Raw genomic sequence first — 17,837 nt, 5'->3', positions numbered from 1 at the left:
GGCAAAAAAAAAAAAAAAAATTCCTTTGGTCCATGTGTGTGTTATTACTTGTCATATTACAGTGTGGTTCTATTCTTTATTCCCTGGAATTATATTTCCAATTGAAAGACCATTTTTCTGGCTGGGCACGGTGGCTCATGCCTGTAATCCCAGCATTTTGGGAGGCTGAGGCAGGCAGATCACCTGAGGTCAGGAGTTCAAGACCAGCCTGGCCAACATGGTGAAACCCCTGTCTCTACTAAAAATACAAAGAACTTAGCTGGACATGGTGGCACAAGCCTGTAGTCCCAGCTACTCAGGAGGCTGAGGCAGGAAGATCACTTGAACCCGGGAGGTGTAAGTTGCAGTGAGCTGAGATCAGCCACTGCACTTCAGCCTAGGCAACAGAGCAAGACTCTGTCTCAGAAAGAAAGAAAGAGAGAGAGACCATTTTTCTGTGTACACAAGATTTCTGCTCATATAATGCAAACACAGTTTTCTTAGGTTTCAAAGAGCTTTCTTTCCATTTTAGTACACTGGGATCTAGCCCATTCTAACAGCTGCATATATTTCATTGTATATATTTGCCTTAATTTAGGTCATCAACTACCTAAACTGATTTGGGTGATCAATTTGATGACCTGAATTGATTATTACCTAATTGAGCATATCTAGTGAGCTCAGATCACCGCTCGTGATCTGGGAGCTGTGTAAATAGGTATGCACATATGTAAAAATCACCCTGTCATTTTTTCTTGTCATATAAATGACAAAAATGGCTAAAATGGGCCAGGTGCATTGGCTCATGCCTGTAATCCCAGCATTTTGGGAGGCCGAGGCTGGTGGATCACAAGGTCAGGAGATTGAGACCATCCTGGCTAACACGGTGAAACCCTGTCTCTACTAAAAATAATAAAAGTAGCCGGGCATGGTGGCGGGTGCGTGTAGTTCTAGCTACTTGGGAGGCTGAGGCAGGAGAATGGCATGAACCCGGGAGGCGGAGCTTGCAGTGAGTCGAGACTGCGCCACTGCACTCCAGCCTGGGCGACACAGCAAGACTCCGTCTCAAAAAATAATAATAATAAAAATTTTAAAAAAGACTACAATGAGGACACATGGCAATAAGTGGTTATCTCATGCAATACCATTTATTGCAGCAAAAAGATGCAGAGCACAGTCCCAGGTTCTCTGATCCCTCCTTCCAGCATCTCACGATCCCGGTAAATTTCCTCCTGGTCTCTCAGTGGCCTACTTGCCCTCCTACCTCCTCATCCCTTCCCTGTTAATTCTACTTTGCTACCCTGCCTTTCTGTCTTCAGGAGCTTCTCAGTGGTAGCCACACAGGTCTCCTCCTGGCATCTAAAAGTCATACTTACCAACCTCATCTTTTCCACATTCCAGCAGGAACCCCTGTTTCCATAGATGGCAGCCTACCACAGCAGGTTTGGGAGTTAGGCCCCAGTTCAAATCCAAGCTCCCTGACTCACCAAATGTGTGAGCTTGAGCAAATGACTTAACCTTCCAAAGCCTCAGTCTCCTTATCTGTATAATAATGGCATTGATGGTAATACTAGGTTAAATTCTGTGACATCACCTACATTCAACTTTTTGACCTACGGAAGGGCAGTTTACTATGGCCTAACCCAATCGTTCCTGCCCTTAGGATTGGTGGGCATTGAATGAGACAGTATGTGTGTGAGAGAGAGATCTCCTTCCTCCACCTTGCTCGTTAGCGCAAGAGGAAAAGGTCAAATCGTCACCAATGAGAGAAGTCTAGAAAAAAGGACAGTGATTCCTAACTCTAAGAATGCCAACTGCAGACCAGTGATAATCTGCCTCCATGAAGAATGGGAAGGGTTCCTCCCACCTGGTTAGCTTCCTAGCTCCTCTAACACCTTCCTGCCCCCACCAGGTCACAGGTGGGTGCTTCCGGCTGCTTCTCACCTCCTCACTTATCTTTGCGGCTTTTAGAGACCCTCTCCTCTTCATGGAGTCCCTTTTTCTTCCTCTTCACCCTCCTTAATTCCTATCTTCCTGATGTCCAGAAACCTCCCTGTCGAGCCTCCCTCCCATCTGTCTTGCTAAGCTGCCAATCTGTCTGCCCAGTTCTTATGGTGGAGCAGGTGCAGAGGTGATGAAGCAAGGGCACCTTCCACAGCCAGCCTCAGGACCAAATCCCTGAGAGGCCTTCTGACCCAGACAGTGCCTGCGATGGACCAGATGATGTCCCCCCAAATACATACGTTGAGCCCTAACCCCCAATGTGATGGTATTTGGAGATGGGTCCTTCGGGAGGTAATGAAGTTTTGATGAGGGACTAGGGACCAGAGAGCTTGCTCTTACTCACTCTTTGCCCGTGTAAGGACACAGAGAGAAGGCAGCCGTCTGCAAGCCAGGAAGGGAGCCCTCCCTAAACCTGACCATACTAGCATCCTGATCTCAGACTTCCAGCCTCCAGAACACTGAGAAAATAAATGTCTGTCATTTAAGCCACACAAGGTATGGGGTTGTATGATGGCAGCCAGAGCTGAGGAAGGCAATGCCGCAAGGGACGGAGTGAACTTAGCATGACTTTTGAGTTGCACTTTGCTAATGGGATCTCGGTACCTCTTCTCCACTTCTGATGACGTTACAGAAGGCCTCCTCTATGGTCCTGGCTGTTTTTCCTAGTCTTGGGGAAAGGGTGCTCTTTCTCAAGATGTGAATAAGAGTGGTGGAAATCCATCCAATCTCACATATAAACAAACTGCTTAGAACAGTGCCTGACACAAAGTAAAAGCTCAATAAATTGTAGTGCAAGAGGGTGTTAGATTCTTCCCGGCCCGGCTTCTACAGGGACCAATTCCATGAAGAGCCAAAGTGTATGAGACTTACATGTTCAGATTTACCCCTTGGCCAGAGCAGAGACATAAAATGGGTTCAAGAGAGAGGGAGGAGGTGAGAGCCTTTCCAGCTGCGGACCCCAACCTCTCCCTTCACACTTTCCAAGCCAAGCTTAGCAAGTGAGTTCAAGAGTGCTCAGAAACATGTTTACTGAGAGCACAGGTGTCAACTCAGTCCTGAGAAAGCCAGAGTCACCTGCAGATGGGGCTCTGACTGCTGCCCTAGAAATCAACAGGGCACTTGGGTGGTGGCGCCAAGAGCCTGCACTGCTCTGGGAATGGTGGCAGCCCCAGCGTGTGTGGGCAGGGGAAATGCACACATGTCCCGTAGGCGAGAGCTGGGCCACTCAGCAAAGAGCCAGTGTGGGGTCCTGCCCTCCAGGGCCTCCTGAAAAGGCAGTGGAACCTCAGGAGAGAGAGGCTGAAGGTGTGTCCTCAGGCATTGTGGGCTGAGTCACAAGCAGCACTTGGAAGAAAATACCTCTGTTGGGGTTATGTCAGGAGAGAGGCTCCCAGCGGGGAAAGCCAGATGAGCCCCCAAACTGCCCTGAGTGGGGCTGCTTTAACCATCCTTCTGCCCATACGGGGATGGCAGCATTACATACTTTCTAGGCCCAGAGGGCACAAAACCACCAGCCGAGTACGAACTCTCCCAGTGCCTCATCTCCCTGGTATCTGCAGGGCACGGGGGCTGCAGGACTCTCACTAGGATCCGTAGTCTTGGCATCTTCCTTAAATCTCCATCCAGGGACCTGACAGGCTTGTCCATTTCTTTTCATCCTCCTCTTCACCCCCCGAAATACTACAAATCTCAGTGCATTTCCTATGGTGTCTGTCACAAATTATCACAAACTTAATGGCTTAAAACAGCACAAGTTTACAATCTATAGTTCTGCAGGTCAGACGTGCAACACGGTGTCATTGGGCTAAAATTAAGGTGTCGGCAGAGTGGGTTCCTCCTGGAGGCTGCAGTGGAGAATCTGCTCCTTGTCTTTTCAGCTTCTCTCCGGCTGCCCACCTTGGCTCACGATCTCTTCTTCCATCTTCAAAGTCCGCAATGGCAGGTGAGTCTTTCCCACGTCACATCACTCTGCCGTTCTCTCCTGCCCTCCCCCTTTTTTTAAGAGACAAGGTCTTGCTGTGTCTCCCAGGCTGGAGGGCAGTGGTGCAATCATGGCTCACTGCAACCTCGAACTCCTGGGCTCAATCATCCCACCATAGCCTCCTGAGTAGCTGGGACTGCAGGTGCACCAAGCTTTTCCACGTTTAAAGACCGTGTGATTATATTGAGTCCACCTGGATCAGCTGATTAGCAACCTTCATTCCATCTACAACGTGAATTTCCCTTTGCCACGTAGCCTAACACAATCCCAGGTTTCATGGGCTGTGACTTGGGCCTCTCTGCGGGCCATTATTCTACCTGCCACATCATCCTTAAGATCCACCTTAAATCTTCCTCTTTCCTACTCCAGCCTTCACTGACCCACATTTTAAAAACACTGGACTCCAGCTATACTGAAATCTTTATAACATCATTTGGTATTTGCTCTATATTATGAATTATTTTGCTGAATTATTCTTGAGGCAAGGGGGAAAATCTTTTTTTTGTTTTGTTTTGTTTTTTGAGACGGAGTCTCTCTCTGTTGCCCAGGCTGGAGTGCAGTGGCGCGATCTCGGCTCACTGCAAGCTCCGCCTCCTGGGTTTACGCCATTCTCCTGCCTCAGCCTCCTGAGTAGCTGGGACTACAGGCGCCCGCCACCGCGCCCGGCTAATTTTTTGTATTTTTAGTAGAGACGGGGTTTCACCGTGGTCTCGATCTCCTGACCTTGTGATCCGCCCGCCTCGGCCTCCCAAAGCGCTGGGATTACAGGCGTGAGCCACCGCGCCCGGCCGAGGCAAGGGGGAAAATCTTATGCTATTTCAGTGCCCCTACTTATCCCAGCACTAAATTAGAAACGCCTTAAGTAGACAAGGTATAAGTTCATTGCAAAAAAAAAAAAAAAAAAAAAAAAACCCTCAGGGAGGGCAAAAGGAAAGAAAGCTGGAAGAACATTGCTCATCTCTGTGCTCTAAGAGGTGTATTAATTTTTATACCTATCTGAGCTGAGACCCCAATAACTCCCCAGGCTCAGTGATTCTGCAGGAGGAGGGCCCACAGGACCTGCCACATAGTTGCGCTCACAGCTACTGTTTACTGCAGCAAAAAGATGTAGAGCGAAATCAGCACAGGGAAAAGATGCATGGGGTGAGGTCTGGAGGAAACCAGGCCCAAGCTTCCCTAGTCCTCTCCAGTGGAATCCCAAACAATGCACGTAATTCCTCTATCAACAAGTTGCAACAATACATTTGAGATGTTGTCAACCAGGGAAGCTCACTAGAGACTCAGAGCCCCGGGTTTTTATGGGGCATGCTGGTCACATAGGTACCTTCTGCCTGGCACGTTCCAAAAAATTCCAGACTCCCAGAAGGAAAGCAGGTGTTCAGCATAAACCACACTGTTTGCACAAATAGTTTGGACACAGCGAGCCACTTTTATCCGTTAGGGTGGCAGGAACCGTCCTGAAATCCAAGTTCCCGGACAGCAACCAAGGGCCGACCCCCAAACAGGCCTTCCTAAAGGCAGCAGCACCCCCAGCCTGCTGTGCAAACTCTTCTGCACATGCTCCTCATTCCGAGGAGGTTCCGCTGTGCCGCACCTGCTGCTGGTTCCAAAGGTGCCTGTGGCTAATTTACCTGCCATTAACTACCTGTGCTCAGCTGCCTCTAACTAGGGTAGGCTGCATTTTCTCATGCTTCACTTGGTCAGGGGGCTCAAGCTTAAGAACAATGTTGCCACTACACACCAGCGTTTCAGAGGAAGGTTGGAAGGAAGACAGGAAGCCCCTCACATCTGCTGCCGCTCCTCAGAGGGATTGCCCTACCTGATGTGGGTGGTCTGTAAACAGGTGTGCACGTGTGGAAACACCATCCTGCCACCCATTTAAGGTTTATATAACAAAAATAAACACAATGAGGCCACCTGGCAAAGATGTTGGCTCAAGCAAAGACTTCAGTATACCTTCTGTAGGTCAAAAACTAAGGCCCAGTCCCATGCATGAGCAACCCTGGGGCTACAGATACTGGAAGGTGCATGACTCACCTGGGAAAACCAAAGAGTATTTGAAAGTTGGCAGTTTACCCTGGCAGATAAGGAAAAGATTCACTTATCAGTCTCCTCAACACAGAACAAATGACTACAGTTTATCAGGCAGTTGAATACCCAGGGCGTGTGTGCCTATGTATAGATATATATATATGTATGTACAAAGTGGTAAATGTTTTCATGTAAGAAGCTATCTTACAATAAAAGTGAGACCTCTAAAAGGCAGTAAGTTGGGACTGACTCAGGGGACTTGAGAAGAGAAATATTGAGAAACTGGGTAAAATGTTATCTGCCCTAAAGACATGAACTCTGACCCCATTTTGCTTCTGGTCATTTCTCTTTCACTGAGTCAGTTTGCTCTATCTGTTCACAGCGGGTTTGGATGGTGACTTACGAATTGCTAATATTGCCCCAATCTGTTTCTTTACTCTAGAAGGATTACAAATAAAAATCTGAGATTTCTATTTTTTATATCCTAAAACTCATCACTTTTAAATGCACTGGCATTCATTTATTGGATGCTTATTAGACAGCTGTAATGCACTAGGTATTTAATTCATAACCCTCCTGCAAGGAGTGGCAAAGTATGTAAACATTTAATGTAAAGAAAAATAATTTCACTAAGCATTCAATAACATTTTGTCTTTCAGGTATAAATTTTATTCACATTTATCACTAATGGAAGAACTTGAAACAGTCCTGAGGGAGAAAAAAAAAATCTTAAGAGTAAAAGGTTTCTTAAGCATAGATCAAAAATATCCTGAACATTTAGGGTTATTGCCAGGAAATACTGGTTTGTGAAAAATATAAATTCTGGGCCAGGCATGGTGACTCATACCTATAATCCCAGCACCTTGTGAGGCTGAGGCAGTGGATCACTTGAGGTCAGGAGTTCTAGACCAGCCTGGCCAACATGGTGAAACCCTGTCTCTACTAAAAATACAAAAATTAGCCGGGCATGGTGGTGGGCGCCTGTAATCCCAGGGAGGCTGAGGCAGGAGAATTGCTGGAACTGGGGAGGTGGGTTCATCTATGGGACTCCAAGCCTGCTTACAAATGAAGACAATTACAAAGTCGACAATTACAAAATATATATTATAATATTATACCTATTCTGACATGGGACATAGATGAGTGTTTTTAAATTTTAGCACAAATAAGCAACAGTGGGACACTCATCAAGATGTTCCCAGGAGGAGCCTCCCGGGATTCTGACTCAGTGCATCACAAATCTGTGTGCTTAGCAAGCAGTGCCAAATAATCTGAAACATTCACCCATGTTCATCTCCAGCTTACCTTTGCAGATGTGCAGCAGGTGCATCTCTGAGAAACAAATGGCAGAAGCACGATAAAATACCAATGCAACAACAATAATTTACCTCTAAGGAGATTCACAAATTTTGAGCATGGTAAGAGATTTTTAAAAATGCAATCCCAGAAGTCCATTTTTACCCTGGCACTTAGAGACAAGACTGATGACTTTTTAATTGTCTTCACTTATAAGCAGGCTTCATTTCAGACTTTGGTGGTGTATGGTAGTCGTGTGTCAGTGGGCAGAATTTTTCCCCATGCTTACCTCAGTCCACTTAATAATGGGATGTGCTTTAACAATCTTTCTACAAATGGAATGAGGTGCCTGGTGATGTGGGAGCCACCTGTCCCTGGAAGCATGAAGGGAACACATGGTAGACCGCCTGTTAGAGGTGATTGTGGTGTTGCTGTGTGATTCGGGAGAGTGTACTACTTAACCCATAATCTCCAAGTCCCTTCCTATTTTAAGATTCTGTGATTCGAGGTCAACTTCATTGCCACTGAATAGGTCTTTAGTAAATATTTAGAGAACTGAAGCAGTCAAATGCACCCCACGTCGAAATTCCCTTCTCCCTATTTATTTTGGCTGTTTCTCTGGAATTGCACAGTTGGCTGGGATGCACCAAATGATTGCCTACAAAGGAAGGATGCAAGGAAGGGTTCCGAGACAGAGTGGGTTCTCCAGGCTCAGGAGTCAAGAGGGACCCCTTGAGTCCCAGCACTAAGTTCTAGAACTCAATGCAGGAAACTAAGGAGAAGAACCAATTTGCTAGGCAGCTTTGAGGGGGACTAGGAGTAGCAAGTTAAAATTGCAGCTTGCTTCTCTTTTACAAAATGCTTGCTCTTAAATCATCTCCTTTGCTCTGCCCAGTGGAGTAGGGCAGACATGGTTATCCTCACTTGACAGATGGGGAAACTGAGGCTCAGGGAGCTGGAGCCTCTTGCCTTCAAACCCAAGGCTCTTTCCACTGCTCCTCATTGCTTTGCTCAGGGAGTAGAGTTGTTCTACAAACTGAAAATGAACCTAGGGAACTTAGTGGGGGAGTTGCTAGGGACAGGACACAAATGGCTGAAATTTCTTGATGAGTTAGTCATTTCCTTCCTGACAGCCTTCTTCTGGTTCTGATCTCATTTTTTAACCCCTGTCACCCACTCATGCAAATAAATGCATCATCACTTTCAAGCCAAGCCAGATGAATGTGCAAACAACATCTGCCTCATGGGCTGCTCATGGAACGTGTATAAAAATTAGGTTCAGGTAGGTCCACGAGAAGCCTCGGGAGGTGCATTAATTCTTTCCTGGCTGGGTGCGGTGGCCCATGCCTATAATCCCAGTACTTTCAGAGGTCGAGGTGGGAGGATGCCCTGAACCCAAGAATTAAAGACCAGCCTGGGCAACATAGCAAGACCTCATCTCTGCTAAAAATTTAAAAATTAGCTGGGTGTTGTGGTGCACGCCTATAGTCCCAGCTACTCAGGAGGCTGAGGCAAGAGGATGTCTCAAGCCCAGGAGTTCAAAACTGCAGTGAGCTGTGACCACAATCACTGTACTCTAGCCTGGATGACAAAGCAAGACCCTGTTTCCAAAAAAAAAAAAAAAAAAATTATTTTTTGTCACTTGGCTCCATTTCTTGGATTCCTCTTGGAACCTCAAGGAGTTTGGAACTATCTTTTTATAGAATAATTTCCAGTGACTCCTTTTTAAATTTAAATAAATGGAAAACCTGTTTGTTTCATCCCAGTATGTAGTGGTTCTGGAAAGACAGCGCGTGCCAGATATTACTGCTGAAACTCCGCAACATGGACTGGAATAGGCATGCTTATCTTTTTGAACTATGAATGTCAGATTTATTTTCCCTAAAAATTATTCTTATGCTTTTATTTCCTTATTTATTGCTTGGATTGGGTTATTTACTGTTTTGACACATAAATTTCCTCAAATGACTGGCATGATTTGTCAATGTATCATTGAGTACTTATCCATGACAGACCCTTCTCTCTTTTCCTGCGGTGGCGTGAAAGTAAATTCATCTTCAAGTGTCTTGAGTCTATATTACATAAAGAAGAACGCATGGTCTAACACAGAGAAATGGCTAGTGTTGGGAGGAATTCGTGATAGGAGGGTGGAGGGGTTTGGGACCACAGGACAAACAGGAACAACAGTGGAGTTGATTTGTCACGAATCCTGAACTAGTCTCCAGGAGTCATGTGGTGTTTTGATTGGGAGAATAGGAATATGGTGGGGAGAACCAGAGGGGATTAAAATATTGGCAGCCAAAAGTCAGGAGATGATGGGCTTGAGTCCCCTTAATTCACGAGGATTGAGAGGATGTTGTAGGACCACTATATAGTGCTTAGGGTTCCTTCAGTGAAATTTGGATTGGGGAATGGTGGGTAGCTATTATGGGGAAGTCAGTGCTTCACACTATGGGGTTTACTTGGCTGAGGAATTTGGGATTTAAGTCTGTTTGATGTTGAGTGTCTGAGGAGGGGTTTTGTTCTTGACATAACAATAAATAAGAGATGCTTTGGTGTAGGGCTGGTAAATGAATGATTCCTCCTAGTTTATGTAGAATGTCCATTCCTAATAAAGGAGTGGGACAGTGAGGAATGACCAAAAAAGAGTGAGTGAGGGTGACTCCCTGAAATGAGCAGTATACAGGCAGAGTTTTGTATGGGGTTTCTTGTATGCCCTTCATGCCAGCATCAGAAACGGATGATCATTCTAATGGGCTTTTATATTCAGTTAATGCCTATTCAAAAGAAAGAAAATAATTTTATCAGATGCCGTCCCAACTACCCTGGGTTCTGTGGACTCACTAGACGTGGAGCAAAGAATCCCAGGCACCCTCAGTCTTCCTTGGTCAGTGCCAGCAGTGAAGAAATTTCCTCCAGTGATAGTTGGGGGGCTTCATTATGAGCTGCACCTGAATGGGGAAGGTATCCCCATTGGGGGCAGTCCATTTCTCAGTGTCCCTAAAGACCACAAGTTGGGCATGGTTTGGTGGGAGGGGCCAAGGTTTAGGACAAGCCTTTGCCCAGTGTCCAGGGTTGCCACATTGGAAAGAGATTCCGAAAGAGGTGGAGGAGTTTTCTTTCAGGTTACTGGGAGGCTGACTATTGGGCAAAACATGCCTCAGCAATCACCCAATTCCCCAATACCTGTTTCCGCTCATACAACAGACAGAAAGTACATTAGTGATTAGCTAGGGCTGGGGAGTTTGAAAGAAAATGAGGAGTGACTGCAAATGCATATGGGGCTTCTGTTTGGGGTGAGATGGTGATGGTTTGACGGTGGTGATGGTTACACAGTTTTGTAAATGTACTAAAAGCCATTGAGTTGGACACTTAAAATGGATGAATCGCATGGTATGTGAATTATCCCTCAATAAAGCTGTTTTTAAATATTTTATTTAACTGGATAATTCATAGAAGATAAAAAAAATTCCAAACAGCCAATTAGCACACAGAAAGATACTCAACTATGATAGCGATGAGGAAAACGCAAGTCAAACAATGACATAGACTCTCATACTCCTTATATCAGCAAGACTCTCAAAGTCTACCAATGCCTAGTAAAGTTGAGAAAGTAGAGAAATTGGGAGCATCGTATTCACTCCATCACATGTTGGTGGAGTGAAGCTGACAGAACCATGTGGAAAATTCTGGCATTGTCTCCAAGAGTAAAGATGTCATGCTTGGCGGGGCATGGTGGCTCACGCCTATAATCCCAGCACTTTGGGAGGCCGAGGCAGGTGGATCACTTGAGGTCAGGAGATCGAGGCCAGCCTGACCAACGTGGCGAAACCTTATCTCTACTAAAAATACAAAAATCAGCCAGGTGCTGTGGCACACACCTATAATCCCAGTTACTTGGGAGGTTGAGAAAGGAGAATCGCTTGAACCCCAGAGGCAGAGGCTGCAGTGAGCCAAGATTGCACCATTGCACTCCAGCCTGGGCAACAGAGCAAGGCTCTGTCAAAAAAAAAAAAAAAAAAAAAAAAAAGATGTCATGCTCTATACGTCAAGAATTCCAATTTGAGGCAAAGACCCTCATTCTTACATGTGATCAATAAGACACAGAAAAAAATATGTACGTGGGCAACATCTGTTATAGCACAAAACTTGGAAGCAACATAGACGCACCTCAAGAGGTCATAGATAACCTGTGGTATTTGAATACAATGCATACAACATCGCAGTTCAAATGATAAACCTTGAAAATACAATTTTGAACAAAAAAAACACAAGTTACAGAATAACTACATGCAATATCATGGCGTTTATATGAAGCCGAAAACATGCACCACAGAGTAATGTGTTTATGAAATGACGTCAGTAGACATAAAATAAAAATGTGTATGAGGATGATAGAGACTAACTTCAAGGTAGTTGTTATCTCTGAGGAGGAGGAAGTAAATGACATCCCCATGAGACGTGGCCAACAGAGTCGCAACTGTGTCTGCTCTGTTGTATATAACAAAAGCAATATGAAGTGAATATCACATAATTTAAAGACTGACCAAACTAGAGGTGAACATTCATGATCACATGTATTATTCTCTTCTATATGCTTCAAAATCTAATGACTTTTGAGAAAAAGCATTGATACATAGTGCTACCTTGAAATGTTCATGGGAATACACTCGTGATAAATTTGGAGATTGGCAGGTAAACTCTTCAAAGCGGTATGCGGAAAGATCACCCAGCCACAGCCTGGCTGTACAGGCCCAGAGCCAAGGATGGATGGGGTAGGGGGAGGCTGCTGCGAGGTGGAAGCCAGGAATTCCAAATTCAGACCTGGGGAATACAGAAGCCCAGAGCCAGGGCACCTTAGTGGGTGAACCCCATGATGAACTTGCAAGTGGAAGCGTATCTGGGGGTGACAGCCAGAAACCAGAACAGGTTAAACTAAAAGCAGAAAGTTAGCTGAAGGCTGAATTCAGAGATGGGGGGTGGATAGGAAAGGAGCGTCCCAGGCAAGAGTCAATGCACACAGTGAGAAGAAGCCACTTACGCAGCACTCACATCGCGACGCAGGGATGAGACACTGCCAAGGGGCAAATCCAGGATATGGAAGAAGTTCTACTTGGTCCTTGAAGCAGGACTAACCTGTTGACATAGCTGTTCAGAAAATGGCCAGGCATGGTGGCTCACGCCTGTAATCCCAGCATTTTGGGAGGCCCCGGGCGGGTAGATCACCTGAGGTCATGAGCTCAAGACCAGCCTGGGCAACATGGTGAAACCCCGTCTCTACCAAAAATATAAAAATTAGCCGGGCATGGTGGAGTGCACCTGTAATCCCAGCTACTGGGGAGGCCGAGGCAGAAGAATCGCTTGAACCTGGGAGGCGGAGGTTGCAGTGAGCCAAGATCTTGACACTGCACTCCAGCCTGGGCGACAGAGCAAGACTCCATTTCAAAAAAAAAAAAGAAAGAAAGAAAAAAGGAAACGAACGTGCACAGGGTGTGCTAAGTGCTCAGAAGCTATGAAGAAGCCAGTGGCCTCCCTGGTGGGGAAATTTTGACAGGTGTACAAATCACTACACTTCAAAGCAAACAATCCATGTGGCTGAGAGGATTTGAACTGGGCAGGCACTGTGGGAATTCGCAGGGAAAGATAAATAAAATCCACGAGGCTCTTTCCCGTGGGCTATTTGTTGGGGTTTCTCCACAGCCTTGTGGGCAGTAGACTAGCCCCAGGCAGAGGCTAGCCCAAGCACACATGCAGCAACTGGGATGCAGAGAGGTGAAAACAGTCACCCCAGGACTCAGAGGTGAAGCAGGCGAAAACCCAGGGTGCTGGTGTGAAGTGAGTGGGGCTTACCCCATCACATCCAATTCGCCCTACACGGGAACCACCAGAAACAGTTTTGTGGGGGAAGCAGCAGGTACAACGGGTGTAAACGATAGAAAGCTTTTCCACAGGTGGAGAGGAATGGACCCACGCAGGAAAAAACAGTGCCAGGAACGCCAGAGGAGCAGTGGTCCCCGCATGTGTTCTCGGACTCTACAGTGCACACAAGCAGCGGTGTGAGCCTGGACCATGAGCATACCCAGGGGGCAGTGAGAGGCACAGCCCACCGCAGCTGTCATTAGAGGAGGAGAGAGCACACAGGATACTGGGAGCCTGGCCCAGAAGAACTCTGCGCTAGTACAGGGACCGTGAGTGGGACAGGCCAGGCACCGCTGGCTGCTGAGCACTGAGAAACACCAAGAAGCTTCCCTCAGGAGCATGTGGGAGGACACAGAGGAGGCTCCCTCAGGAGAATAATGAGGACACGGCGGGGCTCCCTCAGGATGATAAGGAGAGGACATGGGGGAGACCCCCTCGGGAGAATGAGGAGGACACGGGGAGGCTCCCTCGGGAGAATAAGGAGAGGACACAGGGGAGGCTCCCCAGGAAAATAAGGAGAGGACACCGTGGAGGCGTCCCTCAGGAGAATAAGGAGGCCAGGGGGAGGCTCCCTCACGAGATTAATGAGAGGACACGGGGCAGGCGTCTCTTGGGAGAATAAGGAGGGGACACGGAGGAGGCTCCCTCACGAAATTAAGGAGGACACGGGGGAGGCTCCCTCAGGAGAATGAGGAGAGGACACAGGGGAGGCTCCCTCAGGCAAATAAGGAGAGAACACAGAGGAGGCGTCCCTCAGGAGACTAAGGAGGACATGGGGGAGGCTGCCTCAGAAGAATGAGGAGGACACAGGGGAGGCTCCCTCAGGAGAATGAGGAGGACACAAGGGAGGCTCCCTCAGGAGAATTAGAAGACACAGGGGAGGTGTCTCTTGGGAGAATAAGGACACGGGGGAGGCTCCCTCAGGAGAATGAAGAGGACACAGGGGAGGCTTCCTCAGGAGAATGAGGAAGACACAGAGGAGGCTCCCTCAGGAGAATAATGAGGACACAGGGAGGCTTCCTCGGGAGAATGAGGAGGACACAGGGGAGGCTCCCTCAGGAGAATGAGGAAGACACGGGGGAGGCTCCCTCAGGAGAATAAGGAGGACACAGGGGAGGCTTCCTCAGGAGAATGAGGAGGACACAGGGGAGGCTCCCTCAGGAGAATGAGGAAGACACAGGGGAGGCTCCCTCAGGAGAATGAGGAGGACACAGGGGAGGCCCCCTCAGGAGAATAAGGAGGCCACAGGGGAGGCTCCCTCAGGAGGACACAGAGGAAGCTCCCTCAGGAGAATGAGGAGGACATGAGGAGGCTCCCTCAGGAGAATAAGGAAGTCACAGGGGAGGCTCCCTCAGGAGAATGAGGAGGACATGAGGAGGCTCCCTCAGGAGAATAAGGAAGTCACAGGGGAGGCTCCCTCAGGAGAATGAGGAGGACACGGGGGAGGCTCCCTCAGGAGAATGAGGAGGACACGGGGAGGCTCCCTCAGGAGAATAATGAGGACACGGGGAGGCTCCCTCAGGAGAATAATGAGGACACGGGAGGCTCCCTCAGGAGAATAATGAGGACACGGGGAGGCTCCCTCGGGAGAATGAGGAGGACACAGGGGAGGCTCCCTCAGGAAAATAAGGAGAAGACACAGGGGAGGCTTCCTCAGGAAAATAAGGAGAGGACACCAAGGAGGCATTCCTCAGGAGAATAAGGAGGACATGGGGGAGGCTGCCTCAGAAGAATGAGGAGGAGACACGGGGGAGGCTCCCTCAGGAGAATAAGGAGAGGACATGGGGGAGGCTCCCTCAGGAGAATAAGGAGAGGACACCGAGGAGGCGTCCCTCAGGAGAATGAGGAGGACACAGGGGAGGTTCCCTCAGGAGAATAAGGAGAAGACACGGGGCAGGCGTCTCTTGGGAGAATAAGGAGGGAACAGAGAGGAGGCTCCCTCACGAGAATAAGGAGGACACAGGGGAGGCTCTCTCAGGAGAATAAGGAGGACATGGGGGAGATTCCCTCAGGAGAACAAGGAGAGGACATGGGGAGGCTTCCTCAGGAGAATAACGAGGTCACAGGGGAGGCTCCCTCAGGAAAATGAGGAGGTCACAGGGGAGGCTCCCTCAGGAGAATGAGTACAGGGGAGGCTCCCTCAGGAAAATGAGGAGGACACAGAGGAGTCTCCCTCAGGAGAATGAGGAGGACATGGGGAGGCTCCCTCAGGAGAATGAGGAGGACATGGAGGAGGCTCCCTTAGGAGAATGAAGGGGACACAGAGGAGGCTCCCTCAGGAGAATAATGAGAACACGGGGAGGCTCCCTCGGGAGAATGAGGAGGTCACAGGGGAGGCTCCCTCAGGAAAATAAGGAGAGGACACCAAGGAGACGTTCCTCAGGAGAATAAGGAGGACATGGGGGAGGCTGCCTCAGAAGAATGAGGAGGACACAGGGGAGGCTCCCTCAGGAGAATGAGGAAGACACGGGGGAGGCTCCCTCAGGAGAATGAGGAGGACACAGGGGAGGCTCCCTCAGAGAATAAGGAGGGCACAGGGGAGGCTCCCTCAGGAGAATGAGGAGGACACAGGGGAGGCCCCCTCAGGAGAATAAGGAGGTCACAGGGGAGGCTCCCTCAGGAGGACACAGAGGAAGCTCCCTCAGGAGAATGAGGAGGACATGGGGAGGCTCCCTCAGGAGAATAATGAGGACACGGGAGGCTCCCTCGGGAGAATGAGGAGGACACAGGGGAGGCTCCCTCAGGAAAATAAGGAGAAGACACAGGGGAGCTCCCCCAGGAAAATAAGGAGAGGACACCAAGGAGGTGTTCCTCAGGAGAATGAGGAGGACACAGGGGAGGCTCCCTCAGGAGAATGAGGAGGAGACACGGGGGAGGCTCCCTCAGGACAACAAGGAGAGGACACGGGGGAGGCTCCCTCGGGAGAATAAGGAGAGGACACCGAGGAGGCGTCCCTCAGGAGAATGAGGAGGACACAGGGGAGGCTCCCTCAGGAGAATGAGGAGGATATAGGGGAGGCTCCCTCAGGAGAATTAGAAGACACAGGGGAGGCGTCTCTTGGGAGAATAAGGAGGACACAGGGGAGGCTCCCTCAGGAGAATGAGGAGGACATGAGGAGGTTCCCTCAGGAGAATGAGGAGGACATGAGGAGGCTCCCTCAGGAGAATAAGGAAGTCACAGGGGAGGCTCCCTCAGGAGAATGAGGAGGACACAGGGGAGGCTCCCTCAGGAGAATGAGGAGGACATGTGGAGGCTCCCTCAGGAGAATAATGAGGACACGGGGAGGCTCCCTCGGGAGAATGAGGAGGACACAGGGGAGGCTCCCTCAGGAAAATAAGGAGAGGACACCAAAGAGGCATTCCTCAGGAGAATAAGGAGGACACGGGGGAGGCTGCCTCAGAAGAATGAGGAGGAGACACGGGGGAGGCTCCCTCAGGAGAACAAGGAGAGGACACGGGGGAGGCTCCCTCGGGAGAATAAGGAGAGGACACCGAGGAGGCATCCCTCAGGAGAACGAGGAGGACACAGGGGAGACTCCCTCAGGAGAATTAGAAGACACAGGGGAGGCGTCTCTTGGGAGAATAAGGAGGACACAGGGGAGGCTTCCTCAGGAGAATAAGGAGAGGACACGGGGCAGGCGTCTCTTGGGAGAATAAGGAGGGAACAGAGAGGAGGCTCCCTCACGAGAATAAGGAGGACACAGGGGAGGCTCCCTCAGGAGAATAAGGAGGACATGGGAGAGATTCCCTCAGGAGAACAAGGAGAGGACATGGGGAGGCTCCCTCAGAGAATAAGAGCACAGGGGAGGCTCCCTCAGGAAAATGAGGAGGACACAGGGGAGGCTCCCTCAGGAGAATAAGGAGGTCACAGGGGAGGCTCCCTCAGGAGAATGAGGAGGTCACAGGGGAGGCTCCCTCAGGAGAATGAGGAGGACACAGAGGAGTCTCTCTCAGGAGAATGAGGAGGACATGGGGAGGCTCCCTCAGGAGAATAATGAGGACACAGGGGAGGCTCCCTCAGGAGAATGAGGAGAACATGGGGGAGGCTCTCTCAGGAGAATTAGAAGACCCAGGGGAGGCATCTCCTGGGAGAATAAGGAGGACACAGGGGAGGCTCCCTCAGGAGAATAAAGAGAGGACACAGGGGAGGTGTCTCTTGGGAGAATGAGGAGGACACAGGGGAGGCTCCCTCAGGAGAATAAGTAGAGGACACAGGGGAGGTGTCTCTCTGGAGAATAAGGAGGGGACACAGAGGAGGCTCCCTCAGGAGAATGAGGAGAGGACATGGGGGACGAGTCCCTCAGGAGCATCATGGACCAGGGAACTTTGAGTGCCTTCCTCCCCGGCTCTCCGTGGAATTCAGGAAAGTTTTCCGTGGCGGTGTCTCATTTTCGCCACTAACCTGGGGGTTTCCACAGGGCAGCCCTCTTCCTGACTGCTCCTCCCTCCAGCTTGGCAGAGACTCATCCAGCTTCTCACCCCTCCATGTGTCTCTGTACTGCAAGGAACCCCGTGCAGAAAGCATTGGTTTTTTACATTCTCTATTTTTCAAATATGATTTCAACACTGTTTACTATAGTAAACACTACACACACTCCAAGCAAGGAAAAAAGTAAGTCTGTGCCTCA

Source organism: Macaca thibetana, chromosome 20, assembly GCF_024542745.1.
Source record: "Macaca thibetana thibetana isolate TM-01 chromosome 20, ASM2454274v1, whole genome shotgun sequence".
Lineage (NCBI taxonomy): Eukaryota > Metazoa > Chordata > Mammalia > Primates > Cercopithecidae > Macaca > Macaca thibetana.
The sequence above is the reverse complement of the archived record's forward strand: the minus strand, read 5'-3'. Positions refer to the sequence as shown.